Source organism: Equus przewalskii, chromosome 6 (assembly GCF_037783145.1).
Source record: "Equus przewalskii isolate Varuska chromosome 6, EquPr2, whole genome shotgun sequence".
NCBI classification, from domain to species: Eukaryota; Metazoa; Chordata; class Mammalia; order Perissodactyla; family Equidae; genus Equus; species Equus przewalskii.
The window spans coordinates 52667036-52686385 of record NC_091836.1 but is presented as its reverse complement, the minus strand read 5'-3'; the positions used below and the strand labels follow the sequence as shown (position 1 = coordinate 52686385).

General features: G+C 44.0%; 1 protein-coding gene and 1 long non-coding RNA gene across 11 annotated transcripts in view; one reads left to right on the top strand and one right to left on the bottom strand.

Moving 5' to 3' along the window:
* The first annotated feature begins 8020 nt into the window (after positions 1–8020).
* Positions 8021–19350, top strand: part of LOC139083926 (uncharacterized) — a 23596-nt gene continuing 12266 nt past the window's right edge. For 2 of the 4 annotated variants that reach the window (XR_011541086.1, XR_011541083.1), the window contains exons 1-3: positions 8183–8780; positions 11726–12140; positions 12629–12705. This is a non-coding gene — a long non-coding RNA (uncharacterized lncRNA). Of the gene's footprint in view, positions 9461–9513; positions 9655–11725; positions 12141–12628; positions 12706–19350 lie in introns of all 4 variants that reach the window. The other 2 variants (XR_011541085.1, XR_011541084.1) reach the window with 2 other exon arrangements.
* The window catches only part of LOC139083925 (ral guanine nucleotide dissociation stimulator-like), a 23885-nt gene continuing 16760 nt past the window's right edge, over positions 12226–19350 (bottom strand). For 3 of the 7 annotated variants that reach the window (XM_070623775.1, XM_070623778.1, XM_070623792.1), the window contains 2 exons: positions 17571–17705; positions 14067–15424 (listed from right to left, as the gene is read on the bottom strand). The gene's annotated coding sequence lies outside the window, so the exon portion shown is untranslated. Of the gene's footprint in view, positions 13569–14066; positions 15425–17214; positions 17338–17570; positions 17706–19350 lie in introns of those variants that run through there. The other 4 variants (XM_070623759.1, XM_070623784.1, XM_070623785.1 and 1 more) reach the window with 2 other exon arrangements.

The following is a 19350-nucleotide window of genomic DNA, read 5'->3' as shown; positions in this document are numbered from 1 at the left end:
GGTACCTGGTAAGCTGGTAAGGCCAGGGCTCTCTTAACACTCCTAAGCCTGAAGGGGCAAGGAGAGGGAATAATAATTGAAATCCAGGGACAAGAGAGGACAGAATTGCATTCCAGGAGCTGAGAGGCGGTCAGGGTTAGTATCAGCCCCAGGTTCTCCTGCAAGAAATAGCCAGGGACAGACATCAATCTCTTTCATCCTTCTGATTTCATGTCTAGGCTCCCCCTTGACCAAACTAAGCCGAAAGCCATAAGGCAAGGAACCCCATTGATGTAGTTCATCTTGACTAACCCTCCTAGGTGCAGCAAGAGAGAGAAGTTGGACAAATGGACGATGTCCAGAATGGTTCACCCCTTTTGTTTCTGAGCATCTACTCTTGTCAGTTACCTGGGTGGAAAGTTCGTATCCTTGCCCAGGAATTCCATCAGCTACTGCACCATCCTGGGTGCTGTCAAACCATTGATACTCCCATGTGTAGTCTAATATAGTTGCCTCCAGAAGTGTTCTTCGTGTAAGATGGGTTGTGGGGTTCCTGGGAGGAAAGTGCCAACAGTAATTAACCTGAAGGTCCTGGCTCCCAGAGGTGGAGACTTTCACCAGGAGGCAACGTGAGGTCCCATTGAACTTTATGACTGCTAATGAGGCCAGCACAACAAAAGAAGTCACTATGGCACGTGGCATGGGTAATTCATCCAGACGATGTTGGACTTCCGGTATTCAGTGAGGGCAGAGAAGACATTTGGCACTCAGGTAACCCATTGGGATGTCTTGATATTCTTTCTCCAATTCTGTTCATAATTAAATGCAGCAGCTGAATTCTGAAAAGGACATGGTGACCAGGTGTTCAGACTCCTCAGGGACGAGGATCTGGATCATTCTGCCATGTAAGCCACCTAGACCAGTAGAGGTGCTAGGCAAGGCTGAGGGGAATCTAAGTGGGACAGTAGGAGGAGCGGGATGGTAAGTGTCAATTACAGCACCAACAAAAGCTGCTGTTGTTAGCTGTCTATAATTTGTCCCACTGATCTTTGTCCCATAAGTTTCCCCAGTCAACATGACCAACCAGAATCCTGTGTGCACTGACCTTAAGAAGCAAGTGCATCTGAGTGGCATCAATGGTGAACCATAATGGAGACAGTGGTATATTTCCCAGATTCTTATTTTGGGACTAAGTCACTTATTCTTGTAGCTGCTGGAAGTGTTCTAAGGGCTGATGCTGCCATCCTCTCTGGGAATTCCCTTGTGCCAAAGGAATGTGCCACACCTAACATTTTGACCTCTCCCAATGGCAGCCCATTTGCAATGACTGTTTCATGTGGGGAGTATAAAGGCCCAATTCCTTCGCCTCAATTTGAGACAGCCTTGCAGTTCCCTATGGGATCAATTATTGTCTCCATTTTAAACCTTTCACAGATCAGTCTCTTAGTCTGTCCAACCTCAGTTCTCTCCTTTAGAGATGATTACCTCAAGCAAGTGACAAACTTTTGGTGCCAAAGCTGCTTCACCAGTAAAATGGGAACAATGAGAGCGCCTACTTCATAGACTTGTAGTAAGGATTCAATTAGTTAATATATGTAAAGCACTTATGAAGCTTCCTGGTATATAGGAAATATGTATTTCATCTTCTATAATGAATTAAAGTTCATTGTAGGGTTGTACTGAGCAAAATAAGACACACAAAAAAGTAAGTATTATGAGATTCTATTTGTATGAATTTCAAGAACAGGCAAAAAATAATTTGTGATAGAAAAAAATCAAAACAGTGCTTGCATCTAAACTCAGATTGCGGTGAAGAGGTGAGGCAGGCATACGGATTGACTGAGCAGGGATGTGGAGGAACTTTATAGGGTGAGGAGAATGTTCTATATCTTGACAGGAGTATAGGTTACATGGGTGTATACATTTGTCAAAACATTGAATTCTACACTTAAGATCTATACACTGCACTGCATGTACCTTATACTTCAATTTAAATCAGATTCATTTTGCTAAGTGAAAGAAGCCAGAGACCAAAAGCCATTTATTGTATGATTCCATTGTATTGCATTTTGGAAGAGGCAAAACTGTAGGGAAGGACAATGAATTACTTGTTTCCAGGGGCAAGGAGTAAGAGAGGGGGATGACTACAATCTGACAGCACAAAGGAATTTGGGAGTGATGGAATTGTTCAATCATGACTGTGTTCATATGTGTATCATGTTCAGTCATGACCGTGTTGAAAGATACACAACTCTATTAATTTGCCAAAATGCATAGCCTTGTTCACTACAAAGAGTAAATATTACTGTAGGTTAAAAACAATAATAATCCAGTGGTAGCAGATGTAAGGTAAAATGGCATACAACCTGTAACGAATGAACCTAACTGTATTACAAATGAAATAACGTAACCACAATGAAGGGAGTGAGAAGGAAACCAAATTTACTTTGGAAAACTGTGTTTTGACCAGATACTATAAGGCTGGATACAAAAAGAACTGTCTCAAAATCTTGTACTCTAGCTCATAAGTTTCTTAGAAGGGTATGGGTTAGCAGTTCTGAAACTACTTTATGTATATACTAGGGCTGAACAACTAAGTAAATATATTGTAGATCATGAGAGCCAGTTTCTCACTGTCAAAGATGTTACAAACGAGGAAAGGGAGAAGGCTATAATGAACATGGGTATTGGATTGGAATTTGAGGCATCAGTATAAATTCATGGTTTTGATGGATAGATAGATAAGGTGCATACATGAAGGACAGTATACATGTATTTCCAAGGTCTGTCAGCTCAGCAGGCCTAGAAGCAATGACACTCCAGTAGCAATGAGAATACCTATCATCCACCAAGATCTTGATTTCCAAAATACTATTCTAAAGAAAAAGGAAGGAACCAGGGCTCTTTGGAGAAATGGTTGATTCCAGGGCTGGGGTAAGGAAAATATAACCTCATCATGGAATATCTCTGAAGGATCTTTATTGTAAAATAAACATTCACAAAGAAGAAGCCCCCCAAATCTGCCTAAAAATCCCCCTGAGGTCCTTGAATAACACCTAAGCTGTCCATGTGCAGGGAAAGACTCTAGGGGACTTAGAAGAGAAAAGCTACTGGAAACTGAAGACTGTACAGAAATTTCGGAGATCACACATGCCAGGAGGTGGTGGCTGGTCTTTTGACTTATCTGGAGTGGAATGATGTTAAAAAAAAAAAAAAGAAAAAAAAAGCCCTGGGTTTCAAGTATGACCCTAGAGATGTCACACTCTGCGAGTCAGTACCATGCACTAAGAGTAAGGGCTAAATCTTAGAAGTCAGTGCCAAACTGAAATAAATCTGTCCTTTTGGAGTCTAAAACCTAGCCTTCAGAGGCTCAGTGTGATCCATTAGTACTATAATTGCCTGCCGTAATGAAACCTAATCTTTAGAGGAAGGTAACATAATTAAGAGCCTCTACAAGGTACTGCTCGCAAGATCCACCACAGAAAACATTACTAGACACACAGACCAGCAGGAAAATGGGCTCAATTATGAATATATAAACCAGCAGAAGCAGACCCAGAGACAATCCAGATATTGGTGTTAGCAGACAAGGACTTCAAAATAACTGTGAATAAAATGGAGGAAACATGGACAATTGTAGAAAATGGAAGTCAAATCTTTAAAGCAACCAAAGAAATGGCACATTGTTTTGAAAGGAGCAATAATAAGACTAATAACTTTTCAAAAGAAACTATGGAAGCCAGAAGACAATGACATCTGATATCTAAAGGATCAAATGAAAAAAAACCCAAACACCTGCCAATCTAAAATACTATGACCTAGGAAAAATATTCTTTGAAACTACAGACAAAGATGTTTTCCAAAGGGGGTTAAAAAAAACAGAGCTGAAAGAATTAATCAACAGCAGAAATGAACTTAAAGAAACACTAAAGAGAGTTTTCAGGCTGAAGGAAAATAATTCCACGTGGAGACACATAATGTTAGGAATGATCAGCAAGAAAGAAAACATACATAAATATGATGAATATTGACTGTATAAAACAAGCCTGTATGCTTTTACAACTTTTATGTAAGTCTAAACATTTTCAAACTAAAATGCTTTTAAAAACACATTGCACTGATCCTCCAAAACTAGAGATGATGGAAGCCACTGCAAGAGATCCTCCAGTCCACCCCCCAATACTAGAGATGCTAGGGGCCCAGCAAGTGGTGCTCACAATCTGCCTCTAACAGTAGGGGTGACAAGCCCTAGTGAGGGACCACCAGTTCCCTCCAAAACTAGACTCAACAGAACCTCGGATAGCAACTGTTATCCCTAAACACAGATGTTGCATCTGAAAAAGTAAGATCTTCATCCTCCCAAAACTAGGAATGATGGGACTCCAGCAAGTACCCCATAGTTACTTCCAATTCTAGAAATCCCAGCAGCCCCATAAGTGACTCCCTCAGCTGCTCCTCAGCACTAGAGAATTGGGAGCCCCAGCCCAGTGACCCACCCAGTCTATGCCAACAAGACAGACAAGGGCAGACCCAGAAAGTGAGGCTTCTGATCTCACCCAACGCTAGAAAAAAGGAGCGCCATAGAGACCCCTCCGTCCCCCTGACTACAGATAAGTGGAATCTCAAGCAATTATCCCAGTCCTCTCCCCAAATTAGAGGCAATGGACCTCCATTCATTACCCATCCCTGCCACCCCAACACTTGAAATATGGGAGCCCCAGGCAAGCAGTAGCCCTCCAGTTTCCAAGCACCAGAGACAACAGGAACCCCAGCCTCATACACCCCGGTTAGCCCTAACATCACAAGGGCTCAAGTGATGCCCTGTATCCCTGCAAGATTAGAGATGTTGGAAACCCTACAAAGCAGCTTAAGATCCCTTACACAATAAGAAGAAAGCAGCTCTAACAAGTGCCACGACATTCTCACCCAACACAAACCCTAGCCTGCCTCCCTTGACTCCCAAGACTAGATATAAGTATCCTCAGCAAAGAGTAACCCCAGTCTCCCCACCTCTGGAGACAAGCAGTGATGACAGAGTCTTAACAGGCAACCCACCAGGTTCTCCAACACAGGTTTTAAACAGATCCCCCAGAGCACTACATCTCATCCCATTATCAAAAAAAAAAGTTGATACAAGCATCAGCAAGCAGCACTCTCAACACAAATGAGGGGAGCCCACGGTGCAAGTCCCTCAAGTGTCTCCCAACAGGAGGTGACTTCCCCTGATATCGAACCTGAAGTGAGTTTGCTCACCCATCACACAGCAAGCCAATCTCTGACACCAGCTACAGTGCAAAAAAGGAGGAATTTTATTGCAAAGCACTGAGCAAGGAGGCTGGGCAGCTAAGCTGTAATTCCAAACTCCCAGAGAAGCTGCAAGCAACAGTTTTTATTTGGGGTTTTAGGTGGGGAGGAGGAGCATGTGGCCTTGAGGGCTCAAGTTCTAAGAGTCCTCCACACACAACTATCTGTTCTATGTGTTGCACACGGTGGATTTTTAGTCTTTGACATCTAAAGTTTGCAATCAGTCATTTGTGCTTAATGTGCCTGCAAGATGCCTAGGCACGGCACTGTCAGCAAGTTCCTCTCTTATCAGTGGTCCTCCTGCTGTTCTGCAAGGCAAACTCAGAAACTGGTTATTTTGTTTCCCACATTAACTTTATGGGTAGAAGGCACAGTTTCACCCTAATCCAGGGGAATTTTAACTACTTCATCCTCAGTTTTACCTCTGTGATGACCCTTCCCTTATCCCAAACATGTGGAACATTCTGAGCCCCAGCTGGCAACTCTTCAGCTTCCTCTTGCAATGTAGATGTCTCTGCCCCAACTGTAGTGGATAGAGAGAGCCCCATTCAACCTAGTGTCTCCTGCCCTGGGGAATGTTGAGGACCCCAGGCTCAGAATAAGGGACAAGCCAGCAGACACCCCCAAGTTCCCCTTATACAGAAGGGGACAGGAGCCCAGGAAGCAAATCCCCAAACATTTCCTGCCCCAGGAAACCCCTCTTATCTGCTGCGTCCCCTCTTGTCTCTCAGAACATCTACTGCTTGAAGGGGCTCTAGGGCTCAAGGAAGGCTGGAGCTGGTGGAGAGGCTGAGAAGGATAGAGAGGAGAGAGGAGTAAAAATGAAGGGGAAAAGGAGGCCTTCTATGGTGTCCCAAACCCAGCCATGAATTCCAGAGGCCCCATGCGGCTCCAATCAAACCAGGCTGTTGGGGCCAAGCTGAAGCAGACGAAAAGAAATTCTGGGCTGATGAGGAGAGGTGGCCTGGACAAAATGCAGGTGTGTTGGCTAGCTGCCAAGATGGCCACCAATGATCCTTGCCACCTGTATTCATGCCCTGTGCAGTCTCATCCCACATTCAATCAGACATGACCCAAGTGATCAATACAGCACTGCAGAAATGACAGTGTGTCACATCTGAGGCTGCAGCATAAAACACACTGAAGCTTCCTCCTCCTTCTCTTGGATTGTTCCCTTTCTAGGGGAAGACATCTGCCATACCATGAGGATGCTCAAGCAGCCCTGTGGAGAGATGTGGAGAGGGACCAAGTTGTCAGCATCCATTACTCCCCATTCAGTGAGCCACCTGGGGAGATCTTCCAGACCCAATCAAATTTTGAACTCTAATTAATATGTGTGCTAAGTGTTTGGGAGTGAATCCTACTGCTGTTTACAACCTACTTCAAAATACATTTAAAAAAAGATGGATTGATGGATGATAGTGGGATGGAAGTGGCCAAGGAAGTATAGAAAAATGTTAGTGATGGAATCTAGGTGGCGGACTGTATTAGTTCATTGGGGCTGCCACAGTAAAGTACCACAGATGGTGTTTAAACAGCAGAAACTTGTTTCTCACAATTCTGGACGCTGGAAGTCCAAGATCAAGGTGCTGGCAGGACTGGTTTCTCCTGAGTCTTCTCTCCTTGGATTGTAGATGACGACCCTCTTGCTGCCTCTTCACATAATCTTCCCTCTGTGCATGCGTGCCCCTGTCATCTCTCGGTCTGTACGTCCTAATCTCCTCTTATAAGGACACTTGTCACACTGGGTTAGGGTCCTCCAATGGCTGCATTTTACCTTAATTACTTAAAGTCCCAACCTTCAAATACAGTCACATAATGAGGTATTAGGGATTTGGGCTTCAACACATGAATGGTGAGGGGACAGAATTCAGTCCTTAACATGAGTGTTCACTGTAAAAATCTTTCAAATTATCTCCATGCTTGAACATTTTTCATAATAAAGTGGGTACGGGTTATGTGCTAAGTCAGTAAAGAAAAAAGAGATCGTAAACAAAAAAAAATCCTGTTGGAACCACCAGTTGGTCTGTGGAATAGGGATTATCATAGATTTAAATGTAAACATTGAAGTTATAAATGTCCCAGAAAAAACCAAAGGAAAATATTTTATACATAATCTCAAAGGAGAGCCGGTCTTTTTTAAAGCAGAACACAAGAGGTAACAAAATTAACAGATTTGATTTCATTTAAAACATCTGCATGGCAGCAACGTCTAGAGGCAAAGATGAAAAAGAAAAGAGGAAAACATTGGCAACTGACCAAAAAAGCTAATTTGTTAATATTAAAGAACTCCTACCAGCCAGAAAAAGAAAAACTAAGAATCCACTGGAGAGATGGACAGATGCAAAGACTAGTTCACAGACAATACAGAATGCTCTTAATATAAGAGATGATTCCCAAATTCTCCCATCAAAACAAACATCCGAAGGAAAACAGTCCTTTTTTTTTTTATCAGATTAGGAACAGTTTTTGTTTGTTTAATATGTTGATGGGATATCAGGATATCAGGGTGGGAGAAAGTGGAACTCAGGTACCACAGTGAGGAGGAGGTAAGTTTGAACCACCTCTGCCCGCGGACACAAAGACCTGGCGAGACAGAGAGAGCCGCGCGGAGCCCAGGGCGAAGCGAGGAGAGACGAAAGAGCCGAAGTTTCGCAGCGAAATCAGAGAAAGCCAAGGCCAGGCGGAGAGAGCTGGTTCAGGCAACCACTGAGCCGAAGAGCGGCGCGGGGAGGCGGGGAGAGCCGAGGTTAGGCGGAAAGAGACGAAGATGAACGGAAAGAGCCGAAGGTGCGAAGAAAGAGCGGAGGCCTGGCGGAAGGACCCGAGGCCTGGCGGGGAGAGCCGAGCGAAGCCGAAAAGCTGCGAGAAGTGGCGGAGAGAGCCGAGCCGAGGTTCCGTTGGGAAGAACGGAGAGGCCGTTGAGCGGTAGAGAGCGCGGAGGTTAGCGGCACCGCACAGGGATGCCGAGGCGGGGACGGCGGAAAATGAAGGCGGCTGGGCTGGAAGGAGCCGTGGAGGGCGAGCCCGGAGCCTTCCAGGCGCCCGAGCTGCCCCGAGCGCCCCTCGAAGAGGGTCGTGGTCGCCGGTCCCCCGCTACCCTCCTCCCCGCTCCTCCGGCCCCGCCGCTGCCCACGGTGCGGGGCGGTCTGGCCGGACAACGGCGTGTCCTCCGCCCACGACGAGGACGCGCGTGTCCCCACGGCTGGATCCTCCGGACTTGATGGCCCCGTTGAGTTTGGCGCTGATGTCCCCAGCGGAGACTGACCCCTGGGGGTGCAGCCTCTGACTTGCGCTGAGCCCACCTACCCAACACATGAGGAAGGCCGCTGGGGTGCAGTGACCGCGCCGGCTGACCGGGGGGTCTGGGAAGAGGCCCCCACATCATCCAAGACTGAGGCTGGAATGCAAACTGTGGGCCCCTCCTGACCCTCTGCCCACTTCCAACACCAACGCCGGGTTCTCTTATTCATGGTTTTAATTGTGTGCAACAGAAGGTTTGTTACAATCCGAGCCTCTGGGAGGACGGGGACCTGGGCTTGGGGGTCCACTGAAGCTGCCTCTGTTAGCCGTTGTCCAAATCCGTTATCATTAGAGCGATGCTCCTGCCTCTGAGGTCAGGGTCTACCTGAGTGCTGGATTCATGGAACTGTATCCTGGCTGCAGAGGGGAGGCTGCAAATGGAAGTATCTGGCATTTTCTGCTTTTAGATTGGGAAGCTGGTGTTTTCTCCTCCCAGGATCATAAAGTGGGGGAAGCCCTCAGACTAGATAGGAGTTCAGTAGGTGAGAAACCAAAAACGACGGCAGATGTCTCCTAGGAGACCCTGTACTTAAAGTTAAGAGGAACCGCTGGAGACCCAACATGCCAGCAACTTTGGGAATTTCTGCTCTAATAGTTTCTATTAAAGTTGCTGCACCTAGAAAGCATGTGTTGGCCTTCGCAGTCTTCAGTGGGGTGGCCTCTACCCATCCCAATCTCTGGTTTTATGACCCTTCCTAAGGACTCGACGAGTGTTTACGTTGAAAAGACCTGGTGTCTAAGCAGGTCTGAGCTGACTGGATGGCAGAGAACAAGAAGGGTGATGGGAGACATTGGTCCAAGGCCACTGAAGGTGCAAGTGGGACCCACAAAAGGTGGACCAGTGGAACTCAGATGGCCATCAGCTAATGAATGGGTAAACAAAATGTGATCCGTATATCCATACACTACCTTATTGGGCCCTAACAGATGTGAAGGACACGTGCTACAACATGGAGGAACCTTGAAAACCTATTGCTAAGTGAAAGAAGCTGGTCAAAGAAGACAGCATATATGATTCCGTTTATATGAAATGCCAAATTTAGGCAAATCTGTACAGACAGGAAGTAGGTTAGTGGTTTCTTAAGGCTAGAGAAGGGAGACGGAAATGCAGCTGTAATCCTCGATTATTTCTATTTCGTTCTTTCTACAATTTCTCTCTATTGATATTCTCTGTGAACTGAGATGTCATTCTCTTGATTTTCTTTAGTTCTTTATCACAGCTTTCAGGCAGCCCTTGGAGCATATATAAGACAGTTGTTTTAAAGTCTTGGTCTCCTAAGTCCAATGGCTGGGCTTCCTCAGGGACATATGTCGATTTTCATTTTATTTCATATGAATGGACTGTGCTTTCCTGTAGCTTCATATTGCCTGTAATTTTGTTGAAAACTCGACATTTGGCGTATTACAGTGTGGTCATTGTGAAGATCAGATTCTCCCCCTCCCCAGGTTTTGCTGTTGCTACTTTTGATGAGGTGTAATCCTCCTTTTGTTTAGTGAATTTTCAGACTATTTTTACAAAGACTGTATTTCTTGATGTGAGTGGTCACTGAAGTCTCCTTTTGGTTATCTCAGAGATTTCTTTAAATGCAAGGATCCAAAAGAACACAGTTGAAAAACAAAAAAATCCCAACTCTCCCAGTCTTCGTAGCTGGGCCCCCTGCGTCTCTTCCTTACAGTTCACCACCTACTTGCATGGAGCCCACAAATCTGCCAGAGGTGCAAACCCAGGGTCTGCTCAGGTGTTTTCTGAACGCACATCCGGCTCTGGGCATCCACATTGCACTCTGGCTCCCTGGGACATGCAGTGGCCCTTCTAAGCCTTTATTCCCCAGAAAACTTCCTCCTCAGGGGCCTCCTTTCCAGATTTTTGGGTCCATCTGTGGCTTGCCCCGGCCATCATCACTTGCCCAGGTGTCTCCCAGTAGCATAGACCTTTAAATCTTTCATCAGGTCGTGCTACCACTTGGAAAATCTTTTCAGCCTGAGGGGAAGAAATACCTGTCTGCTTCTGCTCCGGTCCCTCAGGGACCCGACAGACAGGTCACTGCCATCCAGTCACAATCACCCTATTTTGAGAACCAGGTTGATGTCTGTCCCCTGGCACCAGGGAGCCATTCAAGGAATCTGGGCTCCATCTTCACATCCTCCACTGAACCAGGGAACGGTAGTGTGTCTGCATTAACCAAAAATGCTGCAATGTTTTACCCAAATTCAGCCACCTCTTCCTTCATTCATCACTCCTCTGGTTGATGTAAGTTTTTGTTGTATTCCAGAGTTCTGGAACAGTTGATTCTGTCAGTTTGTCCAGCTGAATGGTTGCTTCAGTGGATAGACTGATTCTGTGAGCACGTTAGTCTGCCATTGTTGTTAATAGGACTGGGGAAATGTTTTGATATGTTACCCTTGTCCTGTTCTCCTTCATGTTCATTTTGTTGGTGGGTGGTTTTCAAAAATTCTTCTTTCAGCAGTGGCCCTGTAGCATAGTGGTTAAGTTCAGCCAGCTCTGTTTTGGCAGTCCCAGTTCATGGGTTCGGATCCTGGGTGTGGACCTATACCACTTGTCAGCCATGCTGAGGTGATGACCCACTTATAAAGTGGAGGAAGATTGGCACAGATAGCAGCTCAGGGCTAAACTTTCTCAAGCAAAAAACAAAAGGAAGATTGGCAAAAGATGTTAGCTCAGGGCTAATCTTCCTAAGCAAAAAAAAAGAAGAAAAGAAAGAAAAAATTTTTTCTTTCACTTTGTAAAATTTCTCTTCCATATGAATTTAAGAATCAACATAAGGGGGCTGGCCCCATGGCTGAGTGGTTAACTTCACGCGCTCTGCTTCAGAGGCTCAGGGTTTCACTGGTTCAAATCCTGGGCATGGACCTAGCACTGCTTATCAAGCCGTGCTGAGGCAGTGTCACGCATAGCAGAACTGGAAGGACCTACAGTTAGAATATACAACTATGTGCTGAGGAGCTTTGGGGAGAAGGAAAAACAAAAAAGATTGGCACCAGATGTTAGCTTAGGGCCAATCTTAAAAAAAAAATCAACATCACAATTTCAAAAAAATTGTATTATGATTTTTAACTTTATTACTTTGAATCAAGTACTTTTGAGGAAGATGACTCCTCCAATATTATTATCATTCAGGTCTGCCTGAGCCATGAAGACTGTCTGTGTACTTTGTATGGCTGCTGCTGACATCAGCCCTTCAGGTCGCACCTGGCACAAGAAGGTCACTTCCTGCGTGGATTTCTCCCATCCCCAGCTTGAGGGCAGAGGAGGTAGTGGGTTGCCAAATGTCTGCCAAAAGTCCCTGTCCACCCTGAACGTCGGACTGTGATCTTATTTGGAAACAGAGTCTTTGCAGATGTGATTAAAGACCTGAGGATGATGAGCTCATCCTGGATATCGGGTAGGGCCTGAGCTGAATGACTGGTGTCCTTATAAGAAGAGGAGAGGACACAGAGACATGGAGGGGAGAAGATCGTTTGAAAGACGGGGCAGAGGTTGTAGATCTGCTGCCACAAACCAAGGAGGCAGGAACCGCCAGGAGCTGTAGGAGGTAAGGGGGGATCTCTGCTGTTGGTAAACTGAGTCAATTGGAGGGCTCCCCCTTTGTTCTTGCTTAAACCATCAAAACTTAATAGTACCTTGTCTTCAAAATTGTAATTATCACGTGGCTTATGAGATGGATGTCCTGAAGAGCGTTGGCCATGCCAGATGCCATCATTTAAATTTCTCAGGTCCTCAGTTGTCACATGTTAAGTCTTCGTTTTTCAAGGTAACTCACCGAAATCATAATCTACATCTAGGAATCAGTCAGAAATAATTTAAATATATGGGAGAGAAAACCCGACTAAAATTAACTTAAGGTAATATACCAGAATATAAGAAGAAAGAAAAGATTCAATGAGGGAAGAAATCAGCTCATGTTAACGAGACTTGAGGAGTAGATTATGTCCAGGCACAGATACAGGCAGGATACAAGTGAGGGGGCAGGTCTTGTCCTGACCATCCCTCACGCCCACTCCTACCACGCTTTCTTCCCAGGTGGCCTCAAATCCTGTCAGCTGCTCCTGCCCTGTGACCTCACTCAGCTCCGCTTCCCAGAACTCCAGGTCTGGCAGGTAAGAACCCTGTGTGCCCCTGGCTCCTCCTCTGGTTCCATAAAGGGTCCTGTGCCTGGATCCTGTTGGACCAGAGAGGGCCATTCGACACTCCCTGTGCCAGGACTCGGGGTTTGGAATATGCGGATTAGCTGACACTGAGGCGTTAGAACACCCCAGTCCTAGGGTGGAGCCAGCCCCACAGCAAAGCCTTGGCCCTGGGAGGGAGCGGTCATTATGTTAAATCAGGAGGCCACTGTCAAGAGGCACAAGGCACAGTTGCCCACTTCCACTCACTCTCTGCCCTTCTGATTCTCAATCCCTCTTTGACACTCTAGAATCAGGCTTCTTTCCTCACCACTGCTAAAACTGCTCTGTCTTAATTTTTCAAGGAAGTCCAGAAAATGCCAGATCCTTCCAAAACCACCTCAAGTCCTTTTCCTTCCTGAGCTAGGGAAAGAGTCCCCCCATCTCACATCTGTATCTTGACACCTTTTCCACCAAATATTGTTCATAACATGTTAATTGAATAATTACGATGTGCCCTACACTGTGAGCTTATAATCAAGCAAAAAGGGGCTCATTCTGCTCGCTGCGATCTGGTGCCAATCAACTACAGACAAGCCAGTGGTTGAGAAGGAAAATTTAGACGATTAGCTAGCATAATTGGAAGATGGGAGACTAGTGTCCTGAAGAAGCATCTTAAAATCATACAGAATCTCGAGGCAGTTATATAGGAGAAATGGGCAAGAGAGGGGGGTTTAGTAATGTCAACCGTCTGGTGTGATGGACTTGAAGGCGCCTTGATATCTCTTTCTTCTGTCATTTCTGATGGGTACCAAGGCAGAGTTTTTCTTTCTGGAGATCGTCATGTTCCTGGGGAACTGAGAGAACAGAGTTGTCTTATCACAGCTGGGAGACACATGTAAGCAAGTGTCATGGAACTAGCAGGTCATGTATACCGCAAAGGCGAGAGGTGCTTAATCGTCTAGGCTATGTGTGGGCTAGAACACATTTACAGAGACGAGTGAGTCAGGGCCATAGTTACAATATAGCTTCCTTTCCCTAACATGGCTTCCCTCATGCTAACTTAAGATCTAGCTGTTACAAGTAGGAGGACAAGTTTCATTGACTTAGAACCTAGTGTCAGGGTGAAGGCAATGAGCCTGCTGCCAAGGTTCTCTCAGTGCAAAATGTTCTCAAAGGACACTTTCCTTCTTAATATCCTAAAGTTAACTATTTAAAAAACCACCCAGGTAATTTTAGGTAACAGATAAGGCTGTAACAGGTAGCCTAAGCGCTAATTAAGGTATATAAAAATGTCTTATGTCTGAATTAGCATTTGGCAAAAATATGGAAGAAAAGGATGCGACATTTTAGAATGAGATATAAAAGCAAGTTTAATCAAATAAGATTTTTATGGAGTCAAATTCATTCAATGTTAAAAAAAGCTCTTTACAGTTGGTATCATCTTTTCTTGAGCATAAATATTAGAAGAAAATATTATAACTAAAAACACTAAGTGATCCCTCAAGTTAAATTACCTCTGTCGAATTTAATATAAAAGTAAATAAAAATCATGGTAAACAGAAAGTGTGGAGTACAAGGACAAGTAAAGATCTTCTTTCTTGTCACACAAAACCCGATCTCTTACCCACCAGACCATCTACAATTCACATTTTTGTCTTTCAAAAGAATTAATAAAGTACAATTTTAATATGACAAAGTGTCACAGTCCAGAGCAGGATTGACATTAAAAGAGGTGAGTGAAACTGAGGGCTGCTCACGGGAGCCACTTGCCCAGGGCTACACCTCTTGGCTTCTTCAGCACAAGCTTCTCTTTCCATTCAGTTCTCAGAACATCCTTCTTGGCTCCTCCCTCTCTGCCTCCCTGGCAAGCCTGTCTGCCCTCAGGGCCTCAGCCAGTCCCTCCCTTGGCTTTTTAACTTCCTAACTCTGTCTGCGGATATCTCCCTAAGTTACTGGCTGTGTACAAACCGACTGTGGGAGACAGAGACCTGCTCCTGGGATCATCTCTGCCCAATCTGAAGACCGTGCAGCAGTGGGCTCGGGGCTGGTGTGCAGAGACCCAGCATCATTGTCGCCCAGGGATTCACCTGGATTATGAGGTGCACTTATTTTTAAGGTATTTGTGATATTGAAGACTTAAAAGTTCTCCTTCAGTGCTGCCGGCCTGGAGATGCTGCAGTCTCCTGGATGCACAGACTCGCTGGGGCTTCTGCCAGGTCTCCTGCCGTTGACTGTACCTGACCTCATTGCCAGGATGGGAAGTTATCATTGTGACTGGCCTCTGGAAATGCAGCTGGTGAGTCTTATAGGAAGGGCAGACCTTTCCCAACCAGTCCGCCCTTGGGAGTTGGCTAAATGGACTTGTCCTTTCTTCTCTGAAACCTGGGCCATCGTATTTCTTTTGAGCTTCCCCTTTGAAAACAAAATGAAATGTGAACCTTGAATAAAATGAGGGATGCAGACTGCCAGCCAGGCAGAATGTTCTCAGCTCATTTGGATCTTCCACCCTCTTCTCTTCCTGGAGAAATGTGTCTCATGTTACTCTCTGCATCGTAATCATCTGGATGGTTGTTAAAACTCAGATTTCTGGACTTCAACTCAACTAGGGTGCAGGTGGGGCCAAGAATTTGCACTTCTAAGTGGTCCCAGATGCTGCTGCTGCTGCTGGCACAGGCATCACACATGGAGAACTAGATTTGGGGACATCGAGCTGATAGGAGTCAAGGACAGAAAGCTCAGGTCATTACCCAGTGCCGACTCCAGACATTTCCCTCCACCACCCTCCTCTGAGGATGTTCCCTCTTCCCACCCTGTCACTGTCAACTACATACATGTTGGTACCCCCCACCCACTGTCATTTGCATACAGAGATCACAGGCATCTTTGTATCCCCAAATTTCAGGTTTTCAGCGTCTCTTTGTGCTCTGCCGTAGGCACACGGTCACCTAGTTTTCACGGCTCCTTTAGTGCCTCATCTCCAGTGAAATCACACACCTCTCAGCCCTTACATGCTCCACTCCACTTCCACACCCAAGTCCCATCTTCACTCTGATATTCTCCTGTTCATAAATAAGTAACTCAGACCCATCCCCAGTAAACAACCATCTTTCCTCCCTGACTCTCTTCCTTCTCTCTTCCAACTCTCCTTGTTAATCTCAGCTCCACCATCTGACCTAACACAACAATTGATGCTCCTTAGAAGTCACTCCTGCTCTCACATTTATTCCACATTCACACCCTCTTCCCGTCCATTTTCCTGGCTTCACGTACCATTAGTGAACTAGAAATGCCCATAGAATTAGCATAGACCCTACTTCAACCCTGAGACCCAAATACTCATCTGCCCACTCCCTACACCAGTGACAAATCTCAACTCACATTGAGCAGGTGCCAAGTTGAACCAACCAGTTCTCCAAATAATTCACCCCTCTGTCAAGGTCCCCTAAACTTACTTCTTGGTACTAATTTCCTGTCTACCCCTGAGTGTCATTCTGGACACCCTGCCATCCCACACTCATGTATCAGTGAGCAATCCCTCCACCCTCCTGAATCCACCTACAGATTCTCAACTTTTGAATAATTCTTGAGCACCTTTCAGATTTCCTACAAAATACCATCTCCACAGAGTGCCCTTCCCTGATCCAGCAATCAAAATAATATTACATGTTCTCTGTGTTAATATTTTTAATTGTATGTGTATTATTATCTGTTTCTTTCGTACTGTTTTCCTCACTAAATTGGATACTCCATGAAGTGAAGACTAGTGTCGACGTTAATATTTTGCACTGCTGTATTCACTTCTTGCTTTGGCCTTAGAAGGTGCAGATATATCTATTGAAAGAAATTATTCAAACTCAAAAATTACTTTCTAAGTTTTTCAAACAAATTCACTCAATTAGAATTGAAGAATGACGTAATCTCTTTTGTGGTGTATTGCAAAAAATTATCAGTAAGATAGCAAATCCCTTCTCTGTGTAATCCATTATAAGACTCTACTCCCAAAAATCTGTTAAAAATGTAAACCTAATCAGTACACCTTTCCTTTTAAGCCCCTCATTTCTGTCTTCAGAAGATATTTTTTTAAAGTAAAACCATAAATCTCACTTCATTCCTGTTGTCCTGCTGTAATTATTAACGCCACTGCATTCCCTGACATGTCCCAGTTTGGAGGGAAAATTATTTGACCCTTCCATTTATAGAGCACCTATTATCTGCCGAGTTATGCACTAAAACCCATGATCCAGAATTTAACTTAACAATATCCCCGCCCCTGTTTATTTTAATCTCGGTGAGAGGAAAGAGTTAATAAACATAGTAATGAGTGTCTAATATAGTGTTAGGTATAACTAGGTCCTGGTAAACAGTAAGGCTGACACAGAGAGAGAGAGAGCAAGAGGGAGGGATGGAGGAAGAGAGACAAGGAGGGAAGAAGGGAGAAAGAAATTCACTAAAAGCACTGATGAGGACGAGATTAGGGAAGGACTCACTGATGACCTGATGTTGGAGTACAGAACTGATTTTATTTAAAAAAAAGACCGAGCACATTGTGGTTTAACAATTTTCTGGAAAGGTGAACAATTGAAACAGTGCAGGGCTTAATACTACTTCCATTTCCTAGTGATGCTGTTTAAAGACAAAACAAAACAAACGTCTGGCCTATTATCCCAGGAAAACTCCCTATACAAAAAAGTAGGGTGCCCTGAACGTGACTTAACGAACATTAACACCTAGAAATAACTTTCAATAAGATATCTTCTTATTTTAAAGAGCTTTTGTCTGCTCACTTAAAGAGCTTCCACAGAAGAACAGAGTATACACATGGACACTCTTGCCGTCCGCGTGGATTCCACACTCACCTGAATAGGCTGGCTGGGCAACCAGGTGGATGCAGGTGTCTCGAGGGCTGCAGACTCGTCCTGCTGACCCCACTCCTGATGTGCAGACAGCCTGTGGCTTGCTGGAGAAGGCAGTGACTTCTGCCTCTGATTCCCCTTTTATCAAGGAAGAGATTGGATAACCCAATCAGGGGATAATCCAGAGGAGACATCCTGTCTCTTCTCAACGGGATTTGAGAAATGCCTAAATCTTTATACCGAAACACAAAAATGTCAGGTTATTGACACTGTCAGATACCGTTCATAAATGGAAAAATTTTAATACAATTGTGTGTGGGGAGGTGGTATTTGCAGTTTCTATCAGTATTTTGATGTTTCCTTTTTCTCCCACTATGGATACCTTCTATAAAAACAGGAATAGAAGTTTCTATGTACAAAGATGTACATACAACTTACATTTTTATAGGAAACAATTGGAGACTGTTTAAATGATCGTCAATAAAAGAATGTCCAAAGTTTATTAATACATCTCTAGAACATATCACACAGCCATTAAAAAGAAATTAATATTTTGTGCATTTACATTTCACCTAATTACCAGTAAATTTGAGATGATTCTAAGCAATTTAGTCTTTCCTTTCCCTTTGATCTAAATAATGAATGTTCCTTTACTCTCTTTACTTCACTGGCTTTGATTTAATCCATTTATTATTCCATTATTTCCTCTATAAACTGCTTAATTGCAATCATATAGAAATCTTGGTTTAATTGCACTAATGGTTAAATCATGGATCCTTAATATAATTAATACAAATAGTTACTTTTACCGCCTCCCACCAATTCTAATACCGTAAACAATTTCAGTTTTATTTTGAACCTTCCTCACTTTTGCATTACTGTTGTCATGCATTTTAGTTCTACGTGTATTTTAATCTCCATGAGAGGTTTCTACAATGGCATCATAAAACAAAATTCATGTGTATTTATTTATAGATTATCCTTTACTTTCCTTTTATTGCTTCCTGCATTCCTGGTTCTCAATCTGGGATTATTTTCCTTTGGACTTAGTAACTCACTCTAGTATTTTGTCTAATTCAAGGCTGCTAACAGTGAAAAGTTTCACTCTAAGTTTTCCTAAGACATCATTATTTGGTGCACTGTTGCTGCTGGATACAGAATTCTGTTTTGACATGAGATTTATTTTAGCGTTTTAAAAATGGTGCTCTGGTGATGTCTATCTTATTTTTTCTATGGTTAGAAATCACCAATTATCCTTTTCCTTGCTTATTTGGCCTCTATAGTTTCTAAAATCCTTTACATTAATTTTGGTTTCCGGACTATATTATAGCTCCTTAATAGTTCCTGTGTATTCACTCTGCTTAAAGAATGTTGAATTAATTGAATCTGTGGGTTGATGTCTTTCACCGTCTTGGAACAGGCTTGTGCATTTTCATTTCTGATATCAATTCCTGCCCACATTCTGTCTACTCCCCTTTTGATCACACGTGTCTTGTAATTCTATGCTGAATTTTCCAATGTTTTTCTCCCTGTGGTTTTGTTGGGAAATTTGCTCTTGAACTGTCTTCCATATCAGTAAACCAGCCTTTTGCTGGATTCAATTCCTTCTTAATTACTTAAATCTTAATTTTAGTTCTAACATAAACACAATACATAGATTGAATTTTTTAAATGAGAGAGAGCAGAGCATTTTCACAATGAGGAGAAAATGTTTTCCTTTTGATACAATAAAAGTCAAAGAGGGGTCAGACCCATGGTGTAGTGGTTAAGTTCAGTGCAGTCC